The 27041-nt window shown below is 51.6% G+C and overlaps 1 protein-coding gene across 9 annotated transcripts in view; it reads left to right on the top strand.

Annotated features, from left to right (window-relative positions):
- The first annotated feature begins 7062 nt into the window (after positions 1-7062).
- Positions 7063-27041, top strand: part of SMCO4 (single-pass membrane protein with coiled-coil domains 4) — a 77601-nt gene continuing 57622 nt past the window's right edge. Inside the window, exons 1-3 of one of the 9 annotated variants that reach the window (XR_008714713.1) lie at positions 7063-8104; positions 10297-10373; positions 12926-13095. The gene's annotated coding sequence lies outside the window, so the exon portion shown is untranslated. The other 8 variants (XR_008714712.1, XR_008714711.1, XR_008714710.1 and 5 more) reach the window with 8 other exon arrangements.

Below are 27041 nucleotides of genomic sequence, written 5' to 3'. Positions count from 1 at the left end.
CAGCTGAGTCTTAGAACTGTGGCCTCACAGAGTCATACAAGCTACATTTCCGGAAGCTTCAGAAAGTGCTCCCATTCCTATGCTCTTCATGATATTTTCTTTTAATCTCAGCTCTTCTAAAGCATACTTTATTTGTCTAGTTTGGCTCTTTTTTCATATCAGATGTTTACCATATGACTAAATGCCGAGATGAAGCCTGATTCAATTAAGCAGGTGTCCTCTGAAGAGCAGCTTCGAGTCCAGCTCTTTTCTGGGCATTGTGAGCATCAGACAGGGAGAATAAAGCAGAGTCACCTGCTCTCTGAGAGCCTACAGCATAGGTGTGGAGGCTGCACACACACAGGAACCAGGTACAGCACTCATCTGGACTGCTAGCCTAAGTGATGCACACTTTGGTGTGCAGGTGCTCAGTCGTGTCCCCATGTTACTCTGTGACCCCATGGACTAGAGCACACCAGGCCTCCCCGTCCTTCACCATCTCCTAGAGCTTACTCAAATTCAGGTCCATTGAGTCGGTGATGCCATCCAACCTTCTCATCCTCTGTCATCCCCTTCTCCTCCTGCCTTCAGTCTTTCCCAGCATCAGGGTCTTTTCCAAGGAGTCAGCTCTTCGCATCAGGTGGCTGAAGTATTGGAGTTTCAGCTTCAGCATCAATCCTTCCAATGAACACTCAGAATTGATCTCTTTTAGGATGGACTGGTTTGATTGCCTAGCAGTCCAAGGGACTCTCAAGAGTCTTTTCCAGCACCACAGTTTGAAACCATCAATTCTTTGGCGCTCAGCCTTCTTTATGGTTAGGTGAGCCTTTACGAGCTGCTGCTGGGAGTCAGGAGTTGAGAGAGCAGGGTACGGGTTGAGTAGCAAAGCAAGACCCTGGGCATCCTGTCCTGGGTCTGTGCCTGTGTGCACACGGAGCTCTCTGGACTTCTTTTTGAAAGCAACGAGTCTTTGAGAAGTTGCATTCCTTGTTTTGGTCATGATCCAAGACACACAGAATCTTTGAGTAAGCAGGACCATGTGGCCCCTGGGCCCCTCACAGTCCCAACCCCCCATTTACCTCCCAGGTCTCTGCTTTAAGGTCACTTCCAGAAAGTTCCTCTCTACCCTCTCAATTTAGAACTAAATCCTGTTATGAAACTTTCTGATACTACCTTGTTCTTTTTCTTTAAAACACTTAAGATCATTTGTAATTACATGTTTATTTTTCTTTCTACTGGTCTGCAAGGTTTTCTAGGTAGGCAAAAGACTGTGTCTTTTTTGCTTGCCTCTCCATTCACAAAACTCAGTGTAGTGCCTGCACCTTTGAAGTGCTCAGGAAATACATGCGGAGTAATTAGAGATCTAAGTATAGGCTACAGGCTTCCCTGGTGGCTCAGGTGGTAAAGAATCCACCTGCAATGCAGGAGACCCAGGTTCAACCCCTTGGTGGGAAAGATCCCCCGGAGAAGGGAATGGCAACCTCCTCCAGTGTTCTTGCCTGGAGAATTCCATGGACACAGAAGGCTACAATCCACAAGGTCACAAAGAATTGGACATGACTGAGTGATTTACACTTCAGAAACCATGTCAGTGTTTTCTGATAATGATGAGGTTCAGTTGAGGACAAGGGCACTGTTGACAGGAAACACCGTTTGATGTTAAAATTGTGCCAGACCAAAGGGACAGCTGGTATATGTGTCATTGATGCAGATCTTAAGGGTTATGAATCTGAGAGTTAAGGTAATTAAGAAACATTGCTTTCCGGTTTGGAATTGAAAACCTGTAGTGAAATACAACCTCTATAAAGTGGAGAGGCTCCTGCTCTGTTGCATCCATGCCAACTGCTTCAACTGTTCTGCCTTTAATGGGACTCTGGGGAGTTGTGTGTTACTGTGGTCTTATTTTCCCAAGCCAAAAAAAAAAAAAAAAAAAAAAGCCATGAAACCCTGAAAAGAATTAGACGACTACAAAGACAGGCAAGTTAATGAAACTCTTATTTCTCTTCAAACAGAAACTTAACATTTGCCAGCAGGGAGAAAGTTGTGAAGAAATGAAGTTGAGAGAATCCACTGGCATTCCTGGCTTGAGAGTTTGCTTTGGTGTGTTAGCAGTGGGGTGGAGCAGGGATTCCTTTCCATTTTTTAGCTGAAGACTTAAACTTCAAAAATCAGAGGCAGTGAGCATAAAGGTCTTGGTTGAACTTTTCATTACTGCTCCAATGTGTGTGTTAGTCACTCACGTCTGACTCTCTGCGACTGGACTGTAGCCTGCCAGGCTCCTCTGTCCATGGGGATTCTCCAGGCAAAGATACTGGAGTGGGTTGCCATTTCCTCTTCCAGGGGATCTCCCCGAACCAGCCGGATCTCCTGCCTTGCAGGCAGATTCTTTACTGTCTGAGCCACCAGGAAGGCCCAATGTCTTTGTGCAAAAGAAAGCAGAGATCCTGAAAGTTCCCTTTTATGGGATTTTACAGCTTTATAAAAATGAGCAAGCCTTCCTTTACTGTAGAATTGAGTAGGTATAATTTGGCTCAAAGTCTTTTTTTTTTTAATTTTAATAAACTATGTATGTCTGATATTACTATCAGTGAGAAAAAAGACATTTTTATTGTAATACTTGATACTTATGCAGCAGTCTTCTCTGAGGGATTCAAATTCCAGCTAAGTGTATGACATGGGTAGGCTTGCTCCTGGTGGGAATGTGAATGTTTGGGACTTTATGCTACCCTTGAAAACACAAGAAGTTGGATATTTTCCTCTCACAGCTTAGGGAAGATAAATTTCAGCCCCTTTTTAGTTCCAGAAGAGTTTTCTGGATTATCAGCTTCTAGGGATTCATATTGGATTTAATTATAACACCAGTTGAGTACCTGCAGAAGGAAGCATTGTTGAAGGTGTTAAGTGTTTGACCTCTGTACTCATCTGGGCTTGGTCTCAAACGTGCTAGGTCTCAGTTTTCCTCTTTGTATGTGTGGGTTTTAAGTCGCTTCAGTCATGTCCCACTCTTTGTGACCCCATGGACTGTAACCTACCAGGCTCCTCTGTCCATGGGATTATCCTGGCAAGAATACTGGATTGAGTTGCCATGCCTTCCTCCAAGGGATCTTCTCAACCCAGGGATCGAACCTGCATCTCTTGTGGCTCCTGCATTGCAGGTGGATTCTTTACTGCTGAGCCACCTGGGAAGTCCCCCCTCTGTAAGATTAAAACAACATCTTCTCTTAGGGTCAAGTAGCCTCCCTCTGGTGAACAGTGTTGGTGACCTAAGAAGGACTCCCCCTACCACAAGCACACACCTATGAGCATGCACGTATGTGCGTGGACACACACACGTATACACACATATTCTGTCACTGACCAAATCCCAAGCCCAAAGTCTCAGTCCTGAGTCACCCCCAGTTCCTTCCTGACCCACAGCCACAGACGCAGTCCCTGGAGTGATGCCTCTTTAGGCTCCATATTCTAATCTGCTAATGTGTCTGCCACGTAGGTGAGAGAAAAGGAAGCAGAGGTGTGATTCAAACAGTAGCAGTTGAACGAGTAATGGTGTATTGAGTCTGCTGAGCCTTTGCAGGGGTCACCCAGATCTCTGAGATTGTAAGGCAGTCACGTCCAAGGCTTTCAGATGGCATAGGCCTGTAACATTACGAAAATATTTAAGGGGGAAACTGAGACTGTAAACGTTCTGTTTTGCTAAAAAAAAAAAAAAAAACCCTAAGCCATCACGAGTATAATATTCACTGATATAAAAATGGGATGCATTTAGCTTTACATTGCTCTAACAAGATCTCATTTTGCTTCTGAGTAGCAGAAACCTCTCCACGGGTCTGCAGCTGTCAGCAATGAGCCTGGGATCCTGCTGTAGAGACGACACAGCTGGGCAGGGCCAGGCCCGAGGGAGCAGGTTCGTGACCAGGCGCTGAGCTGTGCTCTGGCGGCTGCAGCCAGGGCGCGCCCAGTCTTAGTTTTGAGGACTCCTGTCTGCGAGCACCCAGGCCTGCTGCCTTCCCCATCCCAGACCTGCCCTTTCTTACTTCTCGGCTTTTAGCACTCATTCCCCAAGACTGGCACAGGACTGCCCTGGTGGTCCAGGGGTTAGGAGTTCGCCTGCCAGTTCACGGGGCATGGATTCAATCCCTGGTCTGGGAAGACCCCACATGCCGCGGACAGCTAAGCCTGTAAGCCCCAACTCCCAAGCCCCGGACACCCAGGGCCCACGCCCCAAAATGAGAGGAGCCCCCGTGCTAAGGAGCCCGCACATCGCTTGATGCAACTAGAGAAAACCATCCACAGCAACTAAGACCCAGCACGGCCAAAAATAAAGAAATACAACTAAAAAAATAAAGACTGGCATAGTCCAGCACAACATGGCCCATCTCGGATGTGCAAGGTATCATTTCCTCCTTAACCTTGAGTGTGAGTATGTGTCCTCACAGGATCACGGACGGACCCAGCATGGTGTGTCTTCCACAAATCTATACCCACCACATTCTCTTTGTTGTTTTTTTTTTTTTTTTCACCATTCCTATAAAGCTAATGTCATATGGAATGAGTCAGAAAAGTCAAAGGCCTATATTATTCATTCATTGATTCATTCATTTAATAAATTTTGACAGCTGATCATGCAGCAGGCTCTACGTCAGGTTACAGGGATACAGCAGTGGGCAAACAGCACAGTCCCTTCTCTCATGGGGGGAGAACATGACAAACAAACAAATATGTAATCATAAAATGTGATGAGCACAGTGAAATGTCAGGAGTGTCATGACAGAGTGTAAGAGATGCAGAAGGTAAGAGAAGCTTTCCTGAGAAAGCAACAGCTGAGCCGAGGCCTGAGATAATGTAGTAGATGTCCACTGGTTTTGGTCACCTTTGGTTCACTTTCTCCTTTTGATGACAACACATGATGATTGTCTTCGGGGGCTTTCTTTATGGGAGTCCCATTCTTCTTGGGTTGGTGCTGTGATCAAGCTACGTCATGTGACCAAGCCAGGTCAAGCTGGCTTTCATTCAGGGCTTGGACTCTGAGTGGAGTGACACAGGATGGAAGACAACAGGAGAGGGCAGGGCGTGCCGAGTGACAGCAGGAGCCAAAACGATGCCTCCGGAGGGCTGGCTGCACCAGGCTTCATGGGGCCAGATGAAGGCTTTGGATTTTATCCTAAATGCAAAGGAAAGTTGTAAAGCTATTTTGAGCACAAGGAGGATATTTTTGGGAGCAACCAGTGTCACAGAGGAAAAACAACCCAACAAACAATCCAGTCCAGTGAACAGTGTTGAAGATCTTTGGTCTTCTCAGTTCTGCCCTAAGCTAGCTCCAGGACCCTGAGAATTTGTCAGGCTCTTCTCATCTCTAATCTCTCTGCGCCCCAGTCCCTTCATCTACAAAATGAGGTAGGGGATTAGCTGATCTTTAATTTCCCTTCCTTCTCGAATGTTTCATGATCTACAGAGAAACCCTGTCAAATAGACCGAAGTGCTCATCATCAAGAAGTTTATAATCAAATGGGAGATACCAACACCCAACCTCTATAATCCCTGCTGTGTTCCAAGGAGCTATGTTTAAAGCGGTTTTTAAGCTGGTTTTGCCAGCTCATTGTCTTGTTGGCTGCAAAAGGATTTTAACCAGGCTCAGTAGTCATTCAATGCAGAACTTTGAGACAAGGCATTACTTGAAGTGTGATACTCTGTTAAGCTGAGACATATTAACTTCAACTGAGTGCTCCATGACAGAAAACACCAGTGAGAGTATTGACTCTTGGCTGAATTTTGCCAAGACCTTGGAATTGTGGAAATGGCTGCGTGTGATATGTCTGCTGCTGCTCCGTAACTAAGTCACATCCAACTCTGTGGCTCCATGGACTGCAGCACGCTAGGCTTCCCTGATTTCACCAACTCCCGGAGCTTGCTAACTCATGTCCATTGGGTTGGTGATGCATCCATCCAACCCTCTTGTCCTCTGTCACCCCCTTCTCCTCCTGCGTCATCTATCAGTTTATCTATTGCTGCCAACACTCAGTGGCTTAAAGCAGCTACCATTTTATTTCTCACAACTCTTCGGACGGCTGGGTCATTTTGGCTAGACTTGCCTGGGCTCAGTCATACGGTGGCATTCAGCTGGTGGGTTGGCTGGGGAACTGCTACAGCTGGGATGACAAGCCTCTCTCTGCCTCAGACTCTCATTTTTGAGGAGGTCGGACCAGATTTTTTCATGTTCTTCACAGCATTTCAAGAAGACAAGGAGCGAGGCGCAAGTGCTTGTCAAACACCCCTCGTTTGCTGTGTCTGTGGATGTCCCAGGGGCCAAGCCCAGGCTTAACAGAGGAGGCTCGACACCAAAGACATGCATAAGGAGGTGAGAGAGGCCATTAGGGTGACTGTGTGAACTGTCCCTGTTAGATATGCATTGCAAGACGTACAAGTTTAACCTATTTGGTGCTTTCACAAAGACACAGTGTTCATGTTATTACTAGTATAAGGAAGCATTTGGAGTCACCTTATTAAGGGACTGAATCCTACATCAAGTGGTTCTGCTTGCCTCATAAAATTATTCATTAATTTTTGCAGTGGCCTTGGAAAGTTATGTACATATTTAGAGGAAAATACCATTTACAATTATAATGAATTAAAGCAATCTTTACTGCAGTACCACTGCCTCAGTTTGGAACTAAGGCTTTCTAATTTCATATTGGCAGCATCTATGTCCTCCTAACCCCTCTGCCCATGGATGTGGGTGCCCTTCTTGTCAAGCAGACCTTAATCTCTTTTGAGGACAGGAATCCTACCTCACCTATGTTTCTTTCCGTCACTCTCCCAGAATGTATGACACTCAGTGGATGCTCCTTGAGCTGTGCTATGCTAGGCTCAGATGCTGATTTGTGTCCAACTCTCTGCCACCCCATGGACTGTAGCCCACCAGGCTCCTCTGTCCATGGGATTCTCCAGGTAAGAATACTGGAGTGGGTTGCCATTTCCTGTCCTGACCCAGGGATTGAACCTGCGTCTCCTGCACTAGCAGGTAGATTCTTTACCACAAGCACCACCTAGGATGCTCCCTAAATGCTGGTTAAATAAACAAATCAACAGTTGCCTTTTAGTAAACACCTTTATGTTCCAGGCACTTCACTCAAAGATTGGATCACCCATCTCTCAATGCCACAGATGGGTCATTCTCCACAGTTTACAACTCAGGGGACTGAGGCATGGAAAACCCAAGGTGGACAGGCTGGGATTCCAGCCCAGTCCTGTCTGATGCAACTTCATTGCACCCGCTGCTGTTTTCCATGCAGAGCAGGAAGGAGACTGTCAAAAGTCCTCCAGGTGTTGAGAGAGGGGCAATGAGGAAACAGTAGATGCTGTAGATTGCAGAAACCCTTAAGCCTTCACTGCCTTTACAAGAAAATAAACACTGTTCATTAAGAGACTGGCCACCAAAACCCAGGTGGAAAACCAGTAGGAGAGCCAGTTCTACAGGTCTTAAAAAAAACCCAGTACCAATTAGTTAATTCTTGGGGGTGGGGAAGAGGAGAGACTGGAGAGGCCCTGTTGGGTAGGTGACAATTCCACACTCACAAGTGGTGTCCTCAGATGAAAAGGTGGCCGTTAGTTCACATTTTGCATATAGTTTTTATTACCTACTGGATCAGTAATAATAGTAACAGTAGCTACCTGTTAATGATCATAATAAGGGCTTCTACCACTTAGCTCTGCAGCATAGGTGGGTGGAGGGGCCGAGCAAGGCACTTCACATACAATGCAAGGTCTCAATGCTCACAACAGCCCTGGGAAGTAGGTTTTACTATTCTCAGTGTATAGACGAGGTAACCGCTCAGAGAGATTAGCTTTCCCAAGAGCTCCCAGCTTTTAAGTGGAAGATCTAAATCCTAAGTCTGTTCGACTAAAAGCCCGGAGTAACTGGGCGGTGGGCCTTGTGCCGCTCCGTGCTGGTCTGAGGTCCGGAACTGTGAATCTTATTTATTTATGCAACGCTGAGCACGTGTCTGTGTGTGTAATTCACAAACGAAAAAACAAATCCAGGTCCGGGTTTCTGTTCTCTGGAAGTTTAGAAGCCTGCGTGGTGGAGTGCTGCCAAAGTCCGTCCTCATTCATTCGCTCCTTGGATCCCGTAAGAAGTGTTTGTGGCGCACTTGGGTATTCCGGGCGGGGCGCTAAACGAGGAGAGGGGACGACGAGCCGGCTGCTCCCCAGCCTGACTTGACTTTCTCCGGGGCAAGGGTTAGGGTTAAGGGAAGCAGAAACGGTATGGAGCCGGCTGGGGCGCGCGAGCCGCACCGGCGGCGGGGCGCGGGAGGGCGGCGAGTGGCGGCTGGCCAGGGCGGGCGGGCGCCCGGAGGCGGGCTCCCCGAGGCGGGCCCGGGGCCTCCGGCGGAGCGTCTCGGAGCAGCGGCGGTGGAGAGGGGGGCGAAGGGCCGCGGCACGCGGGCGGGCGGCCGGGCCGGGCGGGCGCGTTAGGGTTAGGGAGGGAGGATTCGGCTTCCCGGCGGCAGAGGGCGCCTGGCGCTGCCGGCCGGGGCCGCGCGCCCGGGCGCCGGGAGGCGAGGCGGGGAGCGCGATCGGCGGCCACCGCCACGTCTTCCCGGCAGCGGCAGCGCGGGCGGAGGTGAGCAGCGGCGCGGGCCGGGCCAGGCCGGGCGGGGGGCGGCGGCCCCGTGGTTCCCGCCGCGCCCGCCCCCCGCAGAGCCGGGCGGCTGCCGAGGCCCGGGCCCCGAGCGCGTCCCGAGCGCAACTCGTGCCGGCCGCGGGCGGGGGCCGCGGGGCCGCGCGTCTCTGCGCGGGGCCGGGGTCTCTGCGCTGCGGGCTGGGGCCGCGGCCGGGAAAGTTGGGGCGGACCGCGAGCCCCGCGGGCCGGGCGGGAAGTGCGGGTGCGCGGCGGCCCCGGGGGACGGGGGCACGCGGGGCGCCGGAGGCGGCGGGCGCGGGTGCTCGGCGCGCGGAAAGGAAGGGGCGCGCTCGGGGTCCCCGGCTGGAACCCGCAGGTGCCCGGCGGGGCCCGTGGTGAGCAGGGGGAAGGCAGGCCCGCGGGGGCGCCGGGGGGCGGGGGGCGGAGTGGAGCGGCGGTGGGCTTGCCTTCTCCCCCCTGCCGGGCGGACGCGGGGGAGGGGTCGGGCTCAGAGTTGGGGACGCCTCTGGGCGCCCGGAGACCCGGTGGGGAGTTCCTGGAACTGCTGGAGGAGGCGGTCGAGTCGCGCTTCCTCTACAGCCTGGGCCAAGTACCTCCCCTCCCCGTCTGCCAGACTCGCCTCCCCTACTGCGGCGCTGCTGTCTGGGAAGTTGACGAGGGACCCCTGAGTGGATGGGATATTTAGGGGTCCCGTGGGCAGTAGGATTGGGCTGCATGCAATCATTAACCGTTGCCAGGAGAAGACGCAGCTCTGACCCCCTCTGACACCCACGCACCCACCCCCATTGCCACGTCGGTATTCCTTGGGTTCGGCTACTGATCCGCAAAGCCTAGCAGCCTCTCTGTTCGCAGAGTCGTGGTCATCCTGAAGGGGCGTAAGACATGGCCTTTGATTCTCGGGCTGAGGCTGGCTATTTCAGAAACAAGTGGTTCTGCAGATGCTTTATTGGAATAATCTGTGTGGTGCCCCTTGACAGTGGAGATGACTCATGTTAGCTTTTTTTTTCTCCCCTTCAAATAAAATTTGTATTCAAGACACAAGCGCACTAGGTAATTTGCAACAGTGGTAGAGCTGGAGACCCACACTGTAGGCCTTGAGACCTTGTCCTAGTCCTAGATGTATTAGCAAGGATTATGGCCTCCAGTAATGGCATCACCAACTTGATGGACATGAGTTTGAGTAAGCTCCGGGAGTTGGTGATGTACAGGGAAGCCTGGCGTGCTGCAGTCCATGGGGTCGCAAAGAGTCGGACATAACTGAGGGACTGAACTGATGGCCTCCAATGCATCACTTCCCCTCTTTGGAACTCAGTTTCTTTATGTGTGAAATTCAGTATACAGAATGAGTTAGTCTTAGGTGGCAGGAGTAGGTGTTTGAGGGACATCTTTTTCCTTGTGAACCTTGATCAGCCACACAAAATCCACCTCAGCCTATTATAAAGAAATTAGGGTAGACTTAACACAGCTCAGAAGCAAGACAGGCTGCATACGGTAAAACAAAACCAACAACTAGTAATAATTGGTACTGGATTTGCTGTCAGGATACTGTTCTTATGCAGACAATTAGTGTATTGCCTGTTCAGCTATCATTATCATAAAGTTGTTAACTGTGCTTTAAAAAGTTATGTATGTCTCATCTGTGGACCTGAATTTTTTCTTTTGTTTGAACCTTCAAGCCTGGAGTGGATGAGCAGTGGATCCACTTGGAGCAGCCTTACTCGAAGAATACCCCCAGGATCTCTCCTTGCTGTGGGTGAGTGCTCAGTCATGCCTGACTCTGTGACCCCATTCTGTACCAGAGGACCCCACCAGCCTCCTTGGTCTGTAGGATTTTCTGGCAAGAATACTGGAGTGGATTGCCATACCCTCCTCCAGGGGATCTTCCTGATCCAGGGATTGAACCTGGGTCTCATGCACTGCAGGCTGATGCTTTACCGCTGAGCTACCTGGAAGCCCCTCTCGTTGCCATAGGACCGTAGGTTTCCTTCTGTCTGACTGATGCTGCCGTCTTTATATCACCACACTTCTGTCATCTTTTCCGTTCTGACTTGAGAAATGGGGAACTGATTCCTGTTACATGTGGCATTTCTGAACCTCCCAGGTTTCAAGTGAGTAAAATTAATAGGCAAATAGTGCATTAGATACAGCACATTAAAAATAGCTCAAGGTAATAATGTGTCTGCTCCACCCCTATTCCCTAGACCCTCTGGACAACCTCTCAGTAGAAGTTCAGAGGCTCTTCCTGCCCATCTTGTTTTGGATGCTGAGAAGTTGAAATGCCATGGCTGGGTCAAACCGCACATTCATGATCAAGCCATGGTGCTGGTGGGCGGGGAGGGTTCTGTGTGTGTGTGTGTGTGTGTGTGTGTATTTTATCATAACTGAATGCTCCTGTCTTTCTGTTCTCTTCCATTAGTAGCTTTCAAATCCATATTGGGTTTGACCACATCATTTTCAGTAATCCTTTTCTGTCAGTTTCTTGTATAAATTTTTATTTTAACTGAGAGCTATTAAATTAATAAAAATCCTGGTGCTAATAATAGTTGTCATTTGAGCCCCTACCATGTATCAGGCAGGACAAGATATGGTGGCTCAGCAGTAAAGAATCTGCCTGTGATACAGGAGATGCAGCAGAGGTCATGGGTTCGATCCCTGGTGGGGAAGATCCCCTGGAGGAGGGAATGACACCCACTCCAGTGTTCCTGCCTGGAGAATCCATGGACAGAGGGGCCTGTCAGGCTACTGTCCATGGGGTCACGAAGAGTCGGACACGACAGCATACATGCATGTAATGTTCTATGATAGTGGAAGAGTAATTTTTTTTTTTTTAAACGTTTTATTTTGTTTTGGGATGTAGTGATTAACAACGTTGTGTAGTGTCAGGTGAACAGCAGAGGCGCTCAGCCATGCGTATGCACGTACCCCTTCTCCCCCAAGCTCCTCGCCCATGGAAAAGTAATTCTTAACTGTTACTTACAGGATTGAAATATTAAATGAGATCTTATATGTGAAAAGCAACGTGTAAACTGTAAAGTGCCCTCCAACCCGGGGCAGGTTCTACCCTAAGCACCCGAGGACTCTGGAAGCATATGAGTCCATGACTCAGGAGCCTAGTGTCTGGTGGGCCTCGTGTACATGGTGAGCCCATCGCCTAATCCCTCTGAGCCTGATTTCCTTGTGTGTAAAATTAAGATGATAATATCTGCCTTGCACTAAATGAGATGCACTTGTGAGTTGCAGCAGGTACTCAGTGATGGTTAGCATTCACCCCTTCCTCTCCCCTTGCCCATGGGCACTTGGAATAATGGGATTGATTAAGTCTTCCAGTAGGAATTGGCCTCCAGGGAAAAAGGCTTTAAAGTATGTTTTTGTACTTATAAATAATTCTTTTAGCTTTTGGCTTCCCACTGCACCCTCAACACACACAGTGAATATTCGGGGTCTTAGCATCATCTGAAAGGAGGGCATTGCTGGGACTGGCTCAGCCTTGTGAATCAACTATACTTCAAGTGAGAATTAAAAGAAAGGCGGGGCTTGAAGCAAACTAGAAGCCAGAAGGAACAGGTCTTTGGTAGGGGCTAAAGATGGATGTGGCTAGTTACCTTTTGTCCGTTTTGTGCAAAAAGGGAGAGACTGAATTTGGGGACTTCTGGCTGGAAGGAGGCATTGTTAGAGCTGTAGTATATGGTGGGAGGGGAAGGAAGCTATGGGCTGCGAGGGGATGGAAAAGGTGATTTTGATGGTAAAATCTGGACAGTTTGTCATGGAGGAATTCTCCGTTAGATGAGGATTTGGCTAAATATGGGACCAATTTCCATCAAGTCCTAAAGGAATCTCTTGTGGCACTTTGAAGTTTTTGTGCTCCAGGCAGATTTTGACTGGTGGTGGTATCATCATAAATGAGTTTCCATAGTAAGTTGTATGTGGAAAATGAAATTAAATTCCAAGAGGGTGTTTGTTGTGACTGATGCCAGAATTTCTCTGAGAACTTATTAAGATTCAGTCAGTCTATAAAAGTACTTCTTAGTTCTCTGAAGATATTAATTAAGAAACAATTAAAAAAAAAAAACCCAGAAATGTCTCCTTTGTGAGCTTTTGAAATGTAATCTTCCTAAATCTTTGGAAAAAATGAAGTCTATGGAAAAGTCACAAAGCTATATATTTTAAAAGCAGTTCCTCTGAAGTGATGTTTTTCTTCTTTTCCTGTCTTTTCCCTCCTCTCACATCATTTTGATAATGAGTTAATTTTGGTATCTTTCACATCTTGGGAGCCTAATTTTTATGTTTATGATCCTTCACCTTTAGATCTCGAATATGCCTTTTTTCTGAGCTTGCCCATGTTCATTCATTGTGAGGAAGCAGCACAACGAGGTCGTGAAGAGAGGAGACTCTGGAACCAGGTTGGGGACAGGGAGAGTCGTGGTCCTTCTTGGAGAGCAGGGGTGTCCTCTGCTGAATTCACAGAGGCTCCGGAGGTCAGTCGTGTTATCCCCCTGCTCAGATGAGGAGACGGCTCAGAAGCGCCTGCGTTCCTAGAGCTGGGGCAGGATGTTCACCTGTGTGGCAGCCCAGATGTCTGTGAGCCCAGAGCCTGGGAGGCAGGGGTCAGGCCGCCCTGCCGGTGCTGGACTCCATCCTGGAGACGCGGCTGGGTCGGGGCTGTGTGGAGTCCGCAAGGGGCAGCAGAGGATTGAGGCCGTCAGGATAAGTGGCCTGAGAGAGCGTGAGGGTTGGACTCATGGCGTTGAGGCTGGCAGGTGGTGGGGCATGGGGGGCGCTGGCCGTGGACGGTGTTCTGTCCTTAGACCGGGGCTTGAGAGATGAGGCACCAAGTCTCCGCTCTCCCCTCTGCCCTTCACGGCCAGTCTCGTGCCACAGGCGGGGTATTGATGCCATGTGCAGACTGAGGGCCTGAAACCACGGTGGCCTCCTGTGGTCTCTCAAGCTGGAGGAAGGTGCTGGAATAAGCCCCAACCCCTCCCTGTCTTCGCCCACCCACCTGGCCTCCGTTGCCACCTTTCCTGGAGCAGCTCGGGATGGAATTCAGGTTCTCAGACCCCAGTCTGTGAGGGATGTGCAGGCTTGCATGTTCACACTTCAGGTGAAAGGATCACAGGGGAGAAGCCCCGTGGAGGCCGCCTCCCAGGGTGGGGTCCGCATCCTCCTGCTCCCGGGGGACCCAGTGGACTGTGCTGGCCGTGGGCCTCGCCTCTGACGGGTCCCCCAGGGCCGACCCGTCTCTAGACGCGGGTGGCAGGTGGTCACCACACATCTGGGGCTGGTTGGTGGGCGGCAGTGGTGGGCGAGTTCTCAGGGTGGCTGGCCCTGCCGGGAGGTGAGCCCACCCCGCAAGGGGTGCAGCGCGGTGGGGAGCTGGGCTGTGCTCGGGGGAAGTGGCGCCAAAGCCCAGGGGCGCGCGCCATGCCTGTGCTCTCCGGGCCTGCGTGTCCTCATCGTGTGGGGCCTGCCTGCCATCATATCAGGAGTGCGCTGGCCCCGGGCCGTTCCCTTCGCCAGTGCCGGCATCCGTGCAAACTTGCCCAGGCTTCCCATTTTCCTTGCGTAAACACTTGGACTCTTCAGGTAGCTCCTGCTGAGCTCCGGCCTGTTGGCCAGGTCCTGGCTTTTCTTCGGTTGCATCCTCACTGCGAGGGGGCCGAGTGTCCTTGCTGGGCCGGCCTGCTCCTGGCTTCTGCAGGCAAGGCCTCGCCCTGGTGAGTCACGCACGGGACTCCACTAACCCGCTGTGCGGGGAGCACCCCTTCCCCCCAAGACGGGGCTTCTGTTCCTTGTCCTGAGGGTGGTCCCCTAGCTGTGGGCTGTTCCAGTGCCCAGAGTGTTTGGTGCACTAACGGGGTACCTGTTCTAATGGGAGGGAAGCACCTGACCTGGGGGTGTCAGCTGTCAGCCTGCCTCCTGAACATCATGTCCTAAGCAAAGCCCCTCTTTTTCTTTTTGCTCTGTGTTTAGCTGTGTACTTGTGTGTTTGTTTTAGTTATTATTAGGAAGCAAACAAGGTCTTTATCAAATCTTTAAATTTACAGACATGTTACTAGGGACAAGCAGAAAGAGTAACTGTCTTTACCCAGGATATCACTGATTGATCTCTCCTTGTACCACATTGTTCTTGTTCTGTTGGCAGAACCCTCTGATGTGTGTTCCGGTTCAGTTTCAGTGTTGAATGTGAAGGGAGGCTTGACTGGTTGTTCGGAGGGAGTTGAATGTGTGGACGCTGGGCTGCCAGCCTGGCTGTCCTTGGAGCCTCAGGAGTCTGGCAGGAAAATTGCTCAGACGGTAAAGAATCCACCTGCAGTGCAGGAGACCTGGGTTTGATCCCTGGGTTGGGAAGGTCCCCTGAGAAAGGAATGGCAACCCACTCCCGTGTGCTGGCCTGGAGAATCGCATGGACAGGAGCCTGGTGGGCTACAGTCCGTGGGGCCGCAGAGTGTGACACGACTTAACGGCTGATACGTTCCCTGCTTTCCCTTTTTCTCCAGCTTCACTGGGGAGCAGCTCTGTTGCTAACAGTGGGTGACCACCCCTCTGCTGTGGGAAAAGGAACTCTCCTTCACCCTGGTTCTCACTTTCTTCTTATCCCATGGGGTGAGAGGGAGGCGAGTCTCAGAACAGTGGCTCCTGGAGCCCAGTGGCTTCCGGGGGGCAGCTGCAGCTCCCACAGCGCTGCCGTCCACCTTGCCCTTCCTCCCTGTAGACCCTGATCCCATCTGTCTCTGTGGCTTAGAGATTGCACTTGAACTTCATTATTCATTCTTGTGAAGACCTTGGGAGTATGGCCCCAAACTTGTTCAAGTTGGGGAGGCAGCTTCACCCCAGAACACAAAAGAACCCTGTTTTGGTGGTGGTGGTATTTTTCAATCAGATTGTTGCCTTTTTTCTCAGTGATACATGAATTTGTTACACTCTTGCATCCCACCCTCCCAATCACTTAGTGAAGTCCACAGCAGCAGATACAGAGTTCTCCTTCCCCTGGGACCCCCTCTCTCAAGGGGCCCCTCCCTGCTAACTTCTCAGCCCTGACTGATTGGAACTTCCATCAGCCTGTCCAGACCCAGAAACATACCACTTTGTTTCTTCTGTAGGCATAAATTGGATTGCATCATATATATTGTTTCACTATTTTATCTTTGTATATAATGGATCTTACAGATCTGTTCATGCATTCTTCTCTCTTTTACTTTGTCTAGAAAATATTTATAGATGTATCATAATTTATGAGTCAGTCCCCCATTGATAGACATAATCTAACTCGTTAGTTTTGCTATTATATCTTCATACATGCAATCTGTTGTACACATGTGTGTATTTCTCTAGGAGTGGAATCAGTATGCCACAGGTTCTACATGTTTGAACTGTTACAGCGAATCCCCACGCTGTGCTTTTGAGGGCTGGGCTGGTTTAAAGTACCAATAGATAATGAGGCTGCCCCTTCCCCCTGGACTGCCATTCTGCTAGATGATAGAAATGGATAGTGTTTAGTAGGCATTTCACCATCGCTGGTGTGGCTATGAGACTCACTTGGCTTTCGGATCTTACTTTTGGGGGGGCATCATAGTCCTGGAGGATGGGGACGCTGAGCCCCCAGGACCACGGCTCTGCTCAGGGTGTCCTGCAGACAGGGGTAGGGATGTGGCAGTGGAAGCAAGGGCTCCTGGTTTCATGTTCTGTCCACTTTTCCCAGAGGCTGGGCACTGTAATGGATCATTTTAATTCTGGCGTGACCTGCCAGAGTCTTTCCGCAAGCCTCTCCCCAAGGAGGCAAGTGCTTGTAAGTAGCGCGTTGATAGCAGTTCTGTTCTGCATAGCCGAGGCAGAGGTGCCAGGCCTGGGAGCTGAGCTAGGGAAGTGCACGCCAGAAAGTCAGGCGCTCTGGCTTTGGGACAGCCTCTGTTCTGGGCGTGAAGCAGCACCCCGGCATGAAGCAGCACCCTGCGGCGGGGCTGTCCCTGCAGCAGGCGGTGCCCCTCTGGCCCCTCCCGGCTCGCTTGGGAAGATAGTGACGGGTGGTCCCTGGGCGGCCTGGGTGGGCAGAGGGCACGTCCTGACGTCTCACCTGGCCTTTCCCTGTGGGCTGAGCCGCACAGTGGGCTCTGGGAGGCTCTGACTTAATGACAGCATCCTGCACCTGCCGTTCAAAGAAGGCCAGGAGGCAGGAGTGATGGAGGCGCGGGTGGGGTGGGAGGAGGCTCCACTTCCAGCTCTTACTCTGTCGTCTGTGGCTGTGTGATGTAAGTGAAGTTGTCTTTTCTCCTGGCCTTGATTTCCTCATCTGTAAACCAGGAGTTATATCAGCACCCACCCCACAGGGCTGTTGCGGGGATTCAGAGAGTCGTGTTTGTGAAGATCAGCACACTACTAGCATGCACTCAGCAACAGTAAGCAGCTACCACTTTGATTTGTGTTCTCCTTTCCTTAATGGTGGTTTAATCACTAGGTCGTGTCTGACTCTGCGACCCCATGGACTATAGCCCACCAGGCTTCTCTATCTGTGGGAATTCTCTAGGCCAGAATACTTGGGTGGGTTGCCATTCCCTTCTCCAGGGGATCTTCCTGACCCAGGGGTCAAACCCAAGTCTCCCGCATTGCAGGCAGATTCCTTGCCAGCTGAGCCACCAGTGAAGCCCAAGAATACTGGAGTGGGTTGCCATTTCCTTCTCCAGGGCATCTTCCCCACCCAGAGGTTGAACCCAGGTCTCCTGCATTGCAGGCGGATTCTTTACATCTGAGCCACCTGGGAAACCCCTTTCCTTAATAAGTGTTTCTAAACGAACAAACGAGTGTTGCCTTTGGTAAATGTAGCAGTGCACATTGTCTGGTAACGTCGAGGAGGATACAGGCAGATCCGGGTCAGGCAGGGCTGTGGGAATGCCATGGGGTGGAGGGTTCAGGGCTCTTTTCCTGCGCCAGCCCTGCTGTGGGGTGTTAGAGAAGAGGCCCCCTGCTTAGGGTGACTGGGTCCTGCGGATCCTCTTACAGCCTCTCCGCTTTGTTTCAGAGGCTGAGCCCGGCTGTGAGAGGGGACATGCAGCTGTGAGCCTGGTGGCTCAGCGTGTAGGTGGGATGGGGCTCCGGGCTCCAGGCTTGGGGCTCTTTACCCTGTTCTCCATGCTGGGTAAATGGGCCACGTGCTGCCTCTTCTAGCTGCAGGAAAATAGAACCATGCAGTGTTCGGGGTGCCCTGTAGAGTCTGCTGTCTGCTGCTCTGGGCCCCTGTGAGCTGAGGTCGCTGCAGGGAGGGCCGGGAAGTGTAGCCCGCAGGTGGGGGCTCTCGCTTCACCCCCTGCCTAGTTGCGCTCCCAACAGTGCCGGCCCTGGGGTGCTGTTGCCGCGGGTCTCCTGCCCTGACCACGTGTGTGTGCAGTGCATGCGGGTGCGATGGCACGTTCTTCTGAAGTCCCTGCTATGTTTTCTGATGGTTCCCCCAAACCAGAGAGGCCTGCCGGCTGAGTGTGGGCAGAGCTGTGCCCAGGGTTCCAGAGGACCCTGGCTGCCTGGGTCCAGGGGGCAGAAGGGAACCTTGGTCCTGAAAGCAGAGCGTGCTGGGGGAGCCCCATGTTTGCGGGGGAGGAACAGAGCCGCCTGCCCAGCAGGGACACAGGTGGGCTCGCAGACCACAGGGCTTGCAGAGCTCTGGGTACTGTGAGTCCAGGCGCTTGTGCGTGTGACAGGGTGTGATTGTGGGGCGTGTAAGCACGAGTGCCCTGAGGTGTGAGCTGGACTTCAGAGCAGCACTTGGAGAGTGCCAGAGGCGCCACCCTGCATTAGCCGCTGGACGGCCGTCCTCTGGCCCCTGGGCCTGAGAGGGCCTCGCAGAGGCAGCGTGGGAAGACAGGCCTCACTTGTGTCTTCACCAGCAGGCCGGCCGGCTGCCCTCACTCTGCAGGTGAGGACACGGCCCTGGGGTGGCCTGGGTCAGGTTGCGGCCCTGCCCAGGGGACGCCTGGAGCCTGAGCTTCCTGCATTCCACTCCACGCATGTGCTCACCAAGGGCTTGCATGGCAGTGGCTTGCTCGGCGCCCGGAGGAGCTGAAGGTTGCTTCTCAAAGGAATGAACGAGGTCTGGATTCAGTTCTGGTTCTGGCTCTTCTGTCTCTGAGTGGAGCTGGAACACCAGCCCCTCAGTTGTGCCCTCTGTAGGGTGGGTGCAGCACCCCACCTCCCTTCTAGGCTTATCCTCATTCACTCAGAACCTGTCTAGCAAATACATTTTTTCAGGTGGATGCTATTCCATGCGTTGGGCATTTGACATCGAGCAAAAGAGATCAAAATCCTTTTCTCTTGGGGCTTATTTTCTCGTGAGGGGCAACAGACCATAAATAGCTGGTCACAGCCCATGGTCATCCCAGTTTCCTAGTGTGCTGCAGCAAAGGGCCGCAAACCAGATGGCTTAAAACCAGGCCTTGTTCTCTCGCTGTCCTGGGGCTCAAAGGGCAGACCTGTCCCTTGCTTCCCCCGTTCCTGGGGGTGCCTGTGTCCTCTGCTCCCTGCCTCCGTCACCGCATGGCATCTTCCCTGTGTCTGTGGCCCCTCTTTCTTTGCGGGCCCCCTCCTCCACGTGACCTCGCCCTAACCTGTACATCTGAAGGCCCTCTCTCCAGAAGGGGTCATATGGTTCCAGGTGGCTGTGGGTTTGTGGGGACACTGGTGGACCCAGAACAGTGTGTGAGGTGGGGATAGTTGCTGAAACATCAGGGGAGCGCCTGGGGCAGGGGGTGGTGAGGCACTGAAAGCGGGTCCAGGCAGCCTTGCTGAGCAGTCGTGTCTGAGGAGAGTTGTAGTGTGGCGGGGACGCGGTCCGGCCAGGGGGCAGCTGCCACAGAGGCCTCAAGGTAGACACGTGCGCCTGCCAGGCTGGTGTGGGGGCGTGGAGGTGGAAGTTGTGTGTGTGTGTGTGTTTGGGGTGGGGACCTTTTGCCCCCGTGGGTTAGGAGCCAGTGTCGAGTCCGCAAGCACAGCGAGAGCATCACTGGCAGGTGGGCAGCCGGTTGAGGCTTTTCCGGGTTTAGATGCCGCTGCAGCGCCGTGTTCAGGCACCAGGGTGTTTTGTGGCAGTTGTCTCTCTCTGCTCTATTGACCCTCAACCCACCGCCCTCTCCTTTGTGTCCTGCCTCCTCATAGATGCCTGTACATCACCTGCTCCCCATGCGGAAATCACAGGCAAGAAGAGAGAGCAGAGGAGGCCGGGGCGCGTCTTGCCACCAGCCCGGCTCGGGGGGTGCCACCCGGGACGGTGCCCGCGCCCCAGAAGGCGTAGAAACTGCCGACTGAGGCCGGCGCGCCCAGGGCACTCAGGGCCTGCATCCTTCCGTGGACCCTGTCACCGTGAGAAGAGTGGAGTCAGCGCCTCAGGCTGCCTCCCTTGGCCTGCAGAGCGCCGGGCCGGGAGGGGCGCGGCACGGGCTGGGCGCCCAGGCGGCGTCAGGGCACCCAGGCTCTCGCTGCCCCCAGCTCGTCGCCGGCACGCAGAGCATGCAGAGCTGTGCGCTGTCGTTCCTATTTGCTGTGAAAGCACTCGGGCCCGCGTCCGAGCCCCTTCATTGTTGGAAGGAAAGCGCCCCGGGCATGGCTGGCCGGCCTGGGCTGGTTTGGCCCGCGTGGCCCCTGGGGACTCATAACTATGGATTGCTCGGCGTCGGAGCTCCTTATCTGGCTCCCTTTTGATTTCCTCTCCGCGTCTCCAGAGGAAAGGGCCTGGCACGGCTGCAGTCCGGGCCTGGGAGGAGTGGGCGCGGGTGGCCCTGCTTTGGGCTGTCTTCCAGGCCTCCCTCTGTGATGCTGGTGCAGGAGCAGCCGGTCCAGGAGGTGACCTGGGGCCGCTGGCGCTGCCAGCCTTCCGGGGAGCACCGCTTTAGGAGATAATTACGTGTAAGCAGAGATGGAAATAGAACTCCCCAGTGCCTGGAGCAGCTGCTCCTCTGTTGGATTTCAGGAATTGCCTTGGGGGTGCCGCTCGCTCCCTGCCCCTGCTTCCCAACAGAATACTCACCCGTCCAAAAGAAAGTGGGGGAAGGCCATGCCTCGCAGGGGACAGAACCTTTAAGTGTGTTTTGTGGGATCGTGGTTCCTTCTCTGGAGGTTAGTCCTGGGGCTGCTTCCCCAGCCCAGCAGAAGACCTTCCTTCTTTGCAGGGAACTCCGGGAAGTTTTGGCCCATGTGGCGTCCCCAGGAGTCGGTGGAGTCTGGCCTCATTTCTGCATTAGAGGCAGAGAGGCCTTGCCCACGGACGGGAGCCAGGCAGAGCCCCAGGGTCCGGGTAAAACAAGCTCCTTGTCCTGTGCCCAGGCACCACTGTCTCTGTGCTGACATGCTCCCAGTGTGTGCCTGCCTGGTTGTCTCTGGCTCTTTGTGACCTCGTGGACTGTAGCCTGCCAGGCTCTTCTGTCCATGGGATTCTCCAGGCAAGACTACTGGAGCGGGTTGCCATTTCCTTCTCTAGGGGATCTTCACCACCCAGGGATCGAACCTGCGTCTTCTGCGTCTCCTGTATTGGCAGGAGGATTCTTTAATGCTGAGGCACTGGGGATGTGCCCTAAGCACCTAGTAAATAAGGACTTGTACGTACATACTGGATATTGGCCTTGATGGTTTCTTTGTGTGTGTGTGTGTGTGTGTGTGTGTTTAAACTGGGCATCTGTGAGCTACCTCAGGACCCTGAGAGCTCAGCCTTCTGGCCCGAAGTCGGGACTGGTCTCATCCCTGCAGCCTCGGGGCCGTCACTTGTCTCCTGGGCCTGGGTGACCTCCTTACAGGGGGCTGGATGGGACGGCTGTCACGCGTGTCTCCTTCCTGTGCCCCCGCAGCCTGCGGCACAGGCCCCAGGGTGACTTGCCTGCAGTGGCTCTCCTGTCACTGCAGGAGCTCCCGAGGGCGGGGACATGGTGCGCAGAGCTCCCATGGGCTCCCCCATGGCCCTTGTCCTGCTTGGCCAGACCCCGGGGTCTTGCTCTCCGGGTGAGCGTCGATGGGGAGGCAGGAACAGGTGGCCGGGGTTTGATGGACACCTCCCTCCTGGCTTTGGGGGCAGGTGTCCCCAGCTGTTCAGCATGAGCTCTGTGTTCCTGCCTCAAGTTTCATGCAACTTTTGATCCTTGCCCTGAACAAAGTCCCTTTATTTCTGGATGTAGAGAGAGTTGTTTCTGCAGTTTTTCAGAAAAGAATGGATCATGATGACAAAGTTGACTATATATTATATTACAAATTTACAAAATATCTATGCTTTGGAAAAATACCATAAAGAATTTTATTTCAGTGGTTGCTTCTGGATTTTAGTATTAAAGGAGATTCTTTTTATCTTTTTGTTTTTCAGCATTTTCCATGTTGAGCACATATTGCCTAGATAATAAAAGCTATTAATATTAAAATTACTATAAATAATAAATAGCTATTTATTATGCTTTAGTATGTGCTACACACATAAGAATTGCCATTAAACTTTTATTTAATTCTTGTTATGAACCTGTGAGGTTCTCTAACAATATAAATGCTAGCCCATTTTATTTTATTGTGGTGAAATATACAAAACTTACCTTTTTAACCATTTTTCAGTTCTGTGGCATGAAATATATTCACCATGAGATCCTTTTTTTAAATTCCTTATTTTAGAAATGAGGAAGCTGAGATTTAGAGAAACAAAGATGCTTAAGGTCACAGAGAGTAAGGAGTCCCGGAAACAGGATGTAGACCCAGGGTGCTGGTACTCGGAGGTCTAGGATCTCTGGTTTGTGGCTGCTGGGGTCTGTGATTACCTACCCTGCCCCGCGATCACCATTTGATTGCGGAAAGCAGTGTGTGTGTGTCTGTCCTTTGAAAGCTCTGGAGTTGGGTTTAGTGTGTTTACAGGCAGGCGGGTGGTCACCTGGCTTGGGGCACCGTGGCTGACGTAAGTGACACCACGGTCGGTGATTTCTCTGCACCTGTTTGTTAAGCAGGTGGACGTGTGTGTGTGTGGCCTGTGTGTCAGAGTTCTGTATCCAGAAGGTTCTCAGTCGTAGGGGCCAGTGGGCTGGAGACCAGAGGGCTGGAGCTCAGATACCTGGCTTTCCCAGGCCTGGGCATACTGTGCGAGTGATTTTAGAGAAAAGGCATTGAACTTGGAGTTAGAAGGTCTGTGCAGTAGACCTGATTTTTACCATGGGGTAGACATGCTATGGCCTCAATTTCCTCATTTCTAAGTGGGCGATGAAAATGCTTGTTCTGCTTGTCTCGTGATCGCAGAGGATTAAATGTCATGATGGGGTCAAAGTGCTAAACAAACTAAAGGCCTACCAAGTAAATTCGTGGGATGGTATTTGAGAGCTCAGTCTGGGAGAGGAGTCTATGCTGCTGATGCTGGAGACCTGGGGAGGGTGGATTATGTGAAGACTAGCAGCTTTGCTTTGACTTGTTCTCTTTGGTTTTGGCCCTCAGCTTGCTTCCTCCACCGTTGCCTAGTTAGTTAAAGACAGTGTTCCATTGTCTGCCTCATACTGTATGTTGGAATGCTCTGGGATTTTACTGGCTTTGACTCTGCCAAGGCCCTTGGATTCACTTCCCTGGTTCCCTGGTCTCCTGCCCCAAGGGTCACACCGCCCTAGTGAAATGAATTATAATAGAGGAGGTCTGTTTGGTAGCTACCTGGTGGTTGAAACTATGTAGCAGCTTTCCCTGGTCTTCTGTGCCTTTCTCATCTTTATAGCCAGCAAAGTCTGTCTCTTTCTAGTCCCTAATCTTGAGGAGCCAAGCGTGGGAGTGGGTGGGACCTGGAAGACTTGCTGGTGAGGCAGTGGTGGTGAATGCGGTGCTTGCTTCTCGCTGCACCAAGATGCTGTGAAATATCACGATAAAGAAGACAGGGTCTCAAGGAGCCCATTGTGTCCTGGAGAAGGTATCGATACTCCAGAAACAACTGTGAGGGTGACGGATAGGTAGCTTGAAAATGGACTGTCAAGAGAGGTGGTAGCCTTTGTTTAAATGAATGAAAATACATCATGGGAGCTGGTCAGAGGGGTGCATTGTCGTCATGACTTGGAGACTCTTTGCTTTTTAACAACTGTTTCAATCAGCTGTTTCTAAGCTAAGGTTTCTTTCTGGCCCCTCCCAAGATAATTTCTTGAGCCATCACTGTTTCAGTGCATGTTTTGAATTACAGGAAAGCTGGGGTGCTGTGCAGGGCCCTGCGGAAGTCAGCGGACCCGCCCGCCCCCCTGGGTCTGGCGTTGGGAATGGTACTGGAAGATTAAGTAGGTCACAGAGATCTATTTTGAACTGAGTGTGGCTGGGCTGCCTGGACGTTTAATTTCCGGATCAAATATTGTTGGGCTTGTTTGCCCAGGAGGTTGGCAGCGAGCACTCTCTGTTGGGTCGTGTGGTATATTTATAAAGTGTGAAGAGTCTGGAGGTAAGGAGACCTGCCAGCCACTTCTCCGTCTGGTAGGGGCGCCGGTGGTGGAGAGGTTTCAGAATCCTTCCAGAAGGAGAGGGAGTATAGTTTTCCCCACCCCACAGCCTTGATTTTTCTGAAAATGGTCAGTCCTCATTAACTTCCTGAAATCTTTTTCTTTTAAAGAATAAGATCTAGTTATTACCCAGGGCTGGGTGGCTTCTGCTTATGTTAGTAAGAGCGGCTGGTTGACGATCAAGGCTTTTAGGTGTGTTGTTTCATTTACTCCTCACAACAACTTTGGAAGTAAGGAATTACTGTCCCTGTTTTGTAAGGCAAGAATCAGGTGATACCAACAGACCCCGTGTGTAAGTAGCAGCACCAGAGATTTGAACCCAGGTCTTTCTGTTTTAATTTCTTTAAAACCTTTAATTTTGTATTAGAGCATAGCTGATTAGCAGTGCTGTGATATTTTCAGATGCACAGCAGCCCAGCCACAGTTGTACAAATATCCGTTCTCCACCAGGCTCCCTCCCGTTCCCGCTGCCGCATAACACTGAGCAGAGGAACCCAGGTCCGTCTGCCCAGTGCGGCCTCTTGCCTCACTCTACATGCTTTTGGGAGCCCATCTGGGAGCGGGGAGTCGGGTAGCAGCTCCTGGGCCTGTTCAGAGGCAGGAGTGACCTCCCCCCGGAGGGGAACAGGTGTGGGCGCTAGGGCGCCGGCCTCCTGACTCAGAGGTTCTGTGTGCAAATGGAGCCACGTTTCAGGCCAGCTCTCTGATCTGATGGACCACAGAATTGTGGGAATTTTGCTCTTTGTTCGCATTTTCTCCCCTTTCCCTCTTTTTTCTCTGGGTGTTCTTGACTAAGGCCTTGGGTGAGTGCGGTGGGGCGGTGAGGTCTACGAAGAGACGCAGGTGGTGATGGAGTCATCTCCACCCACTCCTTGGGATGCAGGGCCTGTCCACCTGGACATCCTTCTGTCCTCAGGACTCTGCTTTCCCTGCGTTTTTGGGGAGTAAACACAAGCTTTCGGGTGTGTGTTTGCCCGTCTCTCTCTGCAGTTGTTCCCCCTGCGCGTCTTGCAGAGCCCCGGCAGTCAGCCTGCTGCCCGTGGTGTGTGCGTCGCGGGCGTGTCACACTTCTCAGGCGCTGTGCACAGGCTTGTCCCACAGTGAGCCACTGCTGACCCCAGCTCACAGACCGGTTCTTTTTCTTTTCTTTTTTTACAAATTTTATTTGTTTATTTACTGAGTGCACTCAGCCTCCGTTGCTGCGTGTGGCCTTCCTCGAGCTGCAGAGCTCTGGGGCTGCTCTCCAGGTGCAGCAGCCGTGGCTTCTCTTCTCTGGTTGCAGAGCATGGGCTCAGTAGTTGAGGCACGCGGCTTAGTTGCTCTGCAGCATGAAGAATCTTCCCAGACCGGGGATCAAACACGAGTCCGCTGTATTGGTGGGCAGATTCTTAACCACTGGATCACCAGGGACATCCCTGGATGGGTTCTCAAGGGACATCACAAACCTGAGACTTTAGGTAGCATACTGCATAGGCTTCTCTGATGTTTCAGACAAAACATCAGCAGGGGTATTAACTAAAACTCAGTTGTCTTCTGAGAGTGAACATGTGCCCTCTTCATGTGTTGCCCCCGCTGGCAAGGACGCCGTGGGGCCTGGGGGCCACGTCTGGGCCCATCTGAGTGTCCCTCCCAGTCACCTCCTGGCTTTTTACTCAACCTCTGCATCTGTGTCCCCTAAGCCGGGCATCATCATAATATCTGAAGGAGCTGAGTAGATGTAAACGAGACAGTGTACATGAAATCGCCCGGAACTCAGTGAACAGGTTACTACTTTCTGTCTTGATTTTAAGCCAGCACGGCTTGGAGAGATCACAGGCCTGTAACTCGGGTGCAGAGGCCTGAGGCGCTCCCACCGTCCCGAGAGCCTTAGTAACTGACCTCCCTGGGACACTCCCTTTTCCAAAGCGAGGGAGAGAGGATGGAGCATAAAGAGTCCTGCTTTAGCCGGGTATTTTCTAAGGTTTTTGGTTTGGGAGCTGGGTAGCTGACATTTGCTTCATTTGCTGGGACCAGAGCTCTAAGGGTATCCTTGTTAACCACATGGCCTCTCTCAAGTGCCCAAGCCCAGTAGTTTAAAAAAATGAAGAAATGCCAAAATAGGATGTTGGAAACAGGTTTTTTTTTTTTTTTTTAATTGAAGTGTGATATTTTGGGCTTCCCTGGTGGCTCAGACGGTAAAGCATCTGCCTGCAGTGCGGGAGACCTGGTTTCGATCCCTGGGTTGGGAAGATCTCCTAGAGAAGGGCATGGCAACACACTCCAGTATTCTTGCCTGGAGAATCCCTGTGGACAGAGGAGCCTGGCGGCTGCAGTCCATGGGGTTGCAGAGTCAGACAGAACTAAGCAACTAAGCGTATCACACACACGGGAGATTTACAATGTTGTTTTAGTTTCAGGTGTGCAGCCAAGTGATTCAGTTATATACATACACACATACATACAGCTTAAGATACTGAATGCAGTTCCCTGTGATATACAGTCCTTGTGGGTTATCTATTTTATATATAGTAGTCTATATGTGTTCATCACAAATTCCTAATTTATCTCTTCCTCCTCCCCTTTCCTCTTTGGTAACCATAGGTTTTATTTGCAGTGTCTGTTTCTGTTTTGTAAATAAATTTATTTGTGTGATTTTTTAGATTCTGCATATAAGTGTTATCATATGGTATTTGTCCTTCTTTGTATGACTTACTTCGCTTAGGGTAATCTCTAGGTTCATCCATGTTGCTGCAAATGACATTGTTTCATTCTTTTTTATGGCTGAGTAATATTCCACTGTGTATATATAACACGTCTTCTTATCCCTTCATCTGTCATGTTGCTCCGTGTCTTGGCTGTTGTAAACAGTGACACTATGAATAGTGGGGTTCATGTATCTTTACAGTTTCCATCTTTTCTGGATATATGCCCAGCAGTGGGATTGCTGGGCCATGTGGTAACCCTCTTTTTAGATTTTTAACGAATCTTCA

This window comes from Bubalus kerabau, chromosome 5 (genome assembly GCF_029407905.1).
Source record: "Bubalus kerabau isolate K-KA32 ecotype Philippines breed swamp buffalo chromosome 5, PCC_UOA_SB_1v2, whole genome shotgun sequence".
NCBI lineage: Eukaryota > Metazoa > Chordata > Mammalia > Artiodactyla > Bovidae > Bubalus > Bubalus kerabau.
The sequence above is the reverse complement of the archived record's forward strand: the minus strand, read 5'-3'. Positions and strand labels throughout refer to the sequence as shown.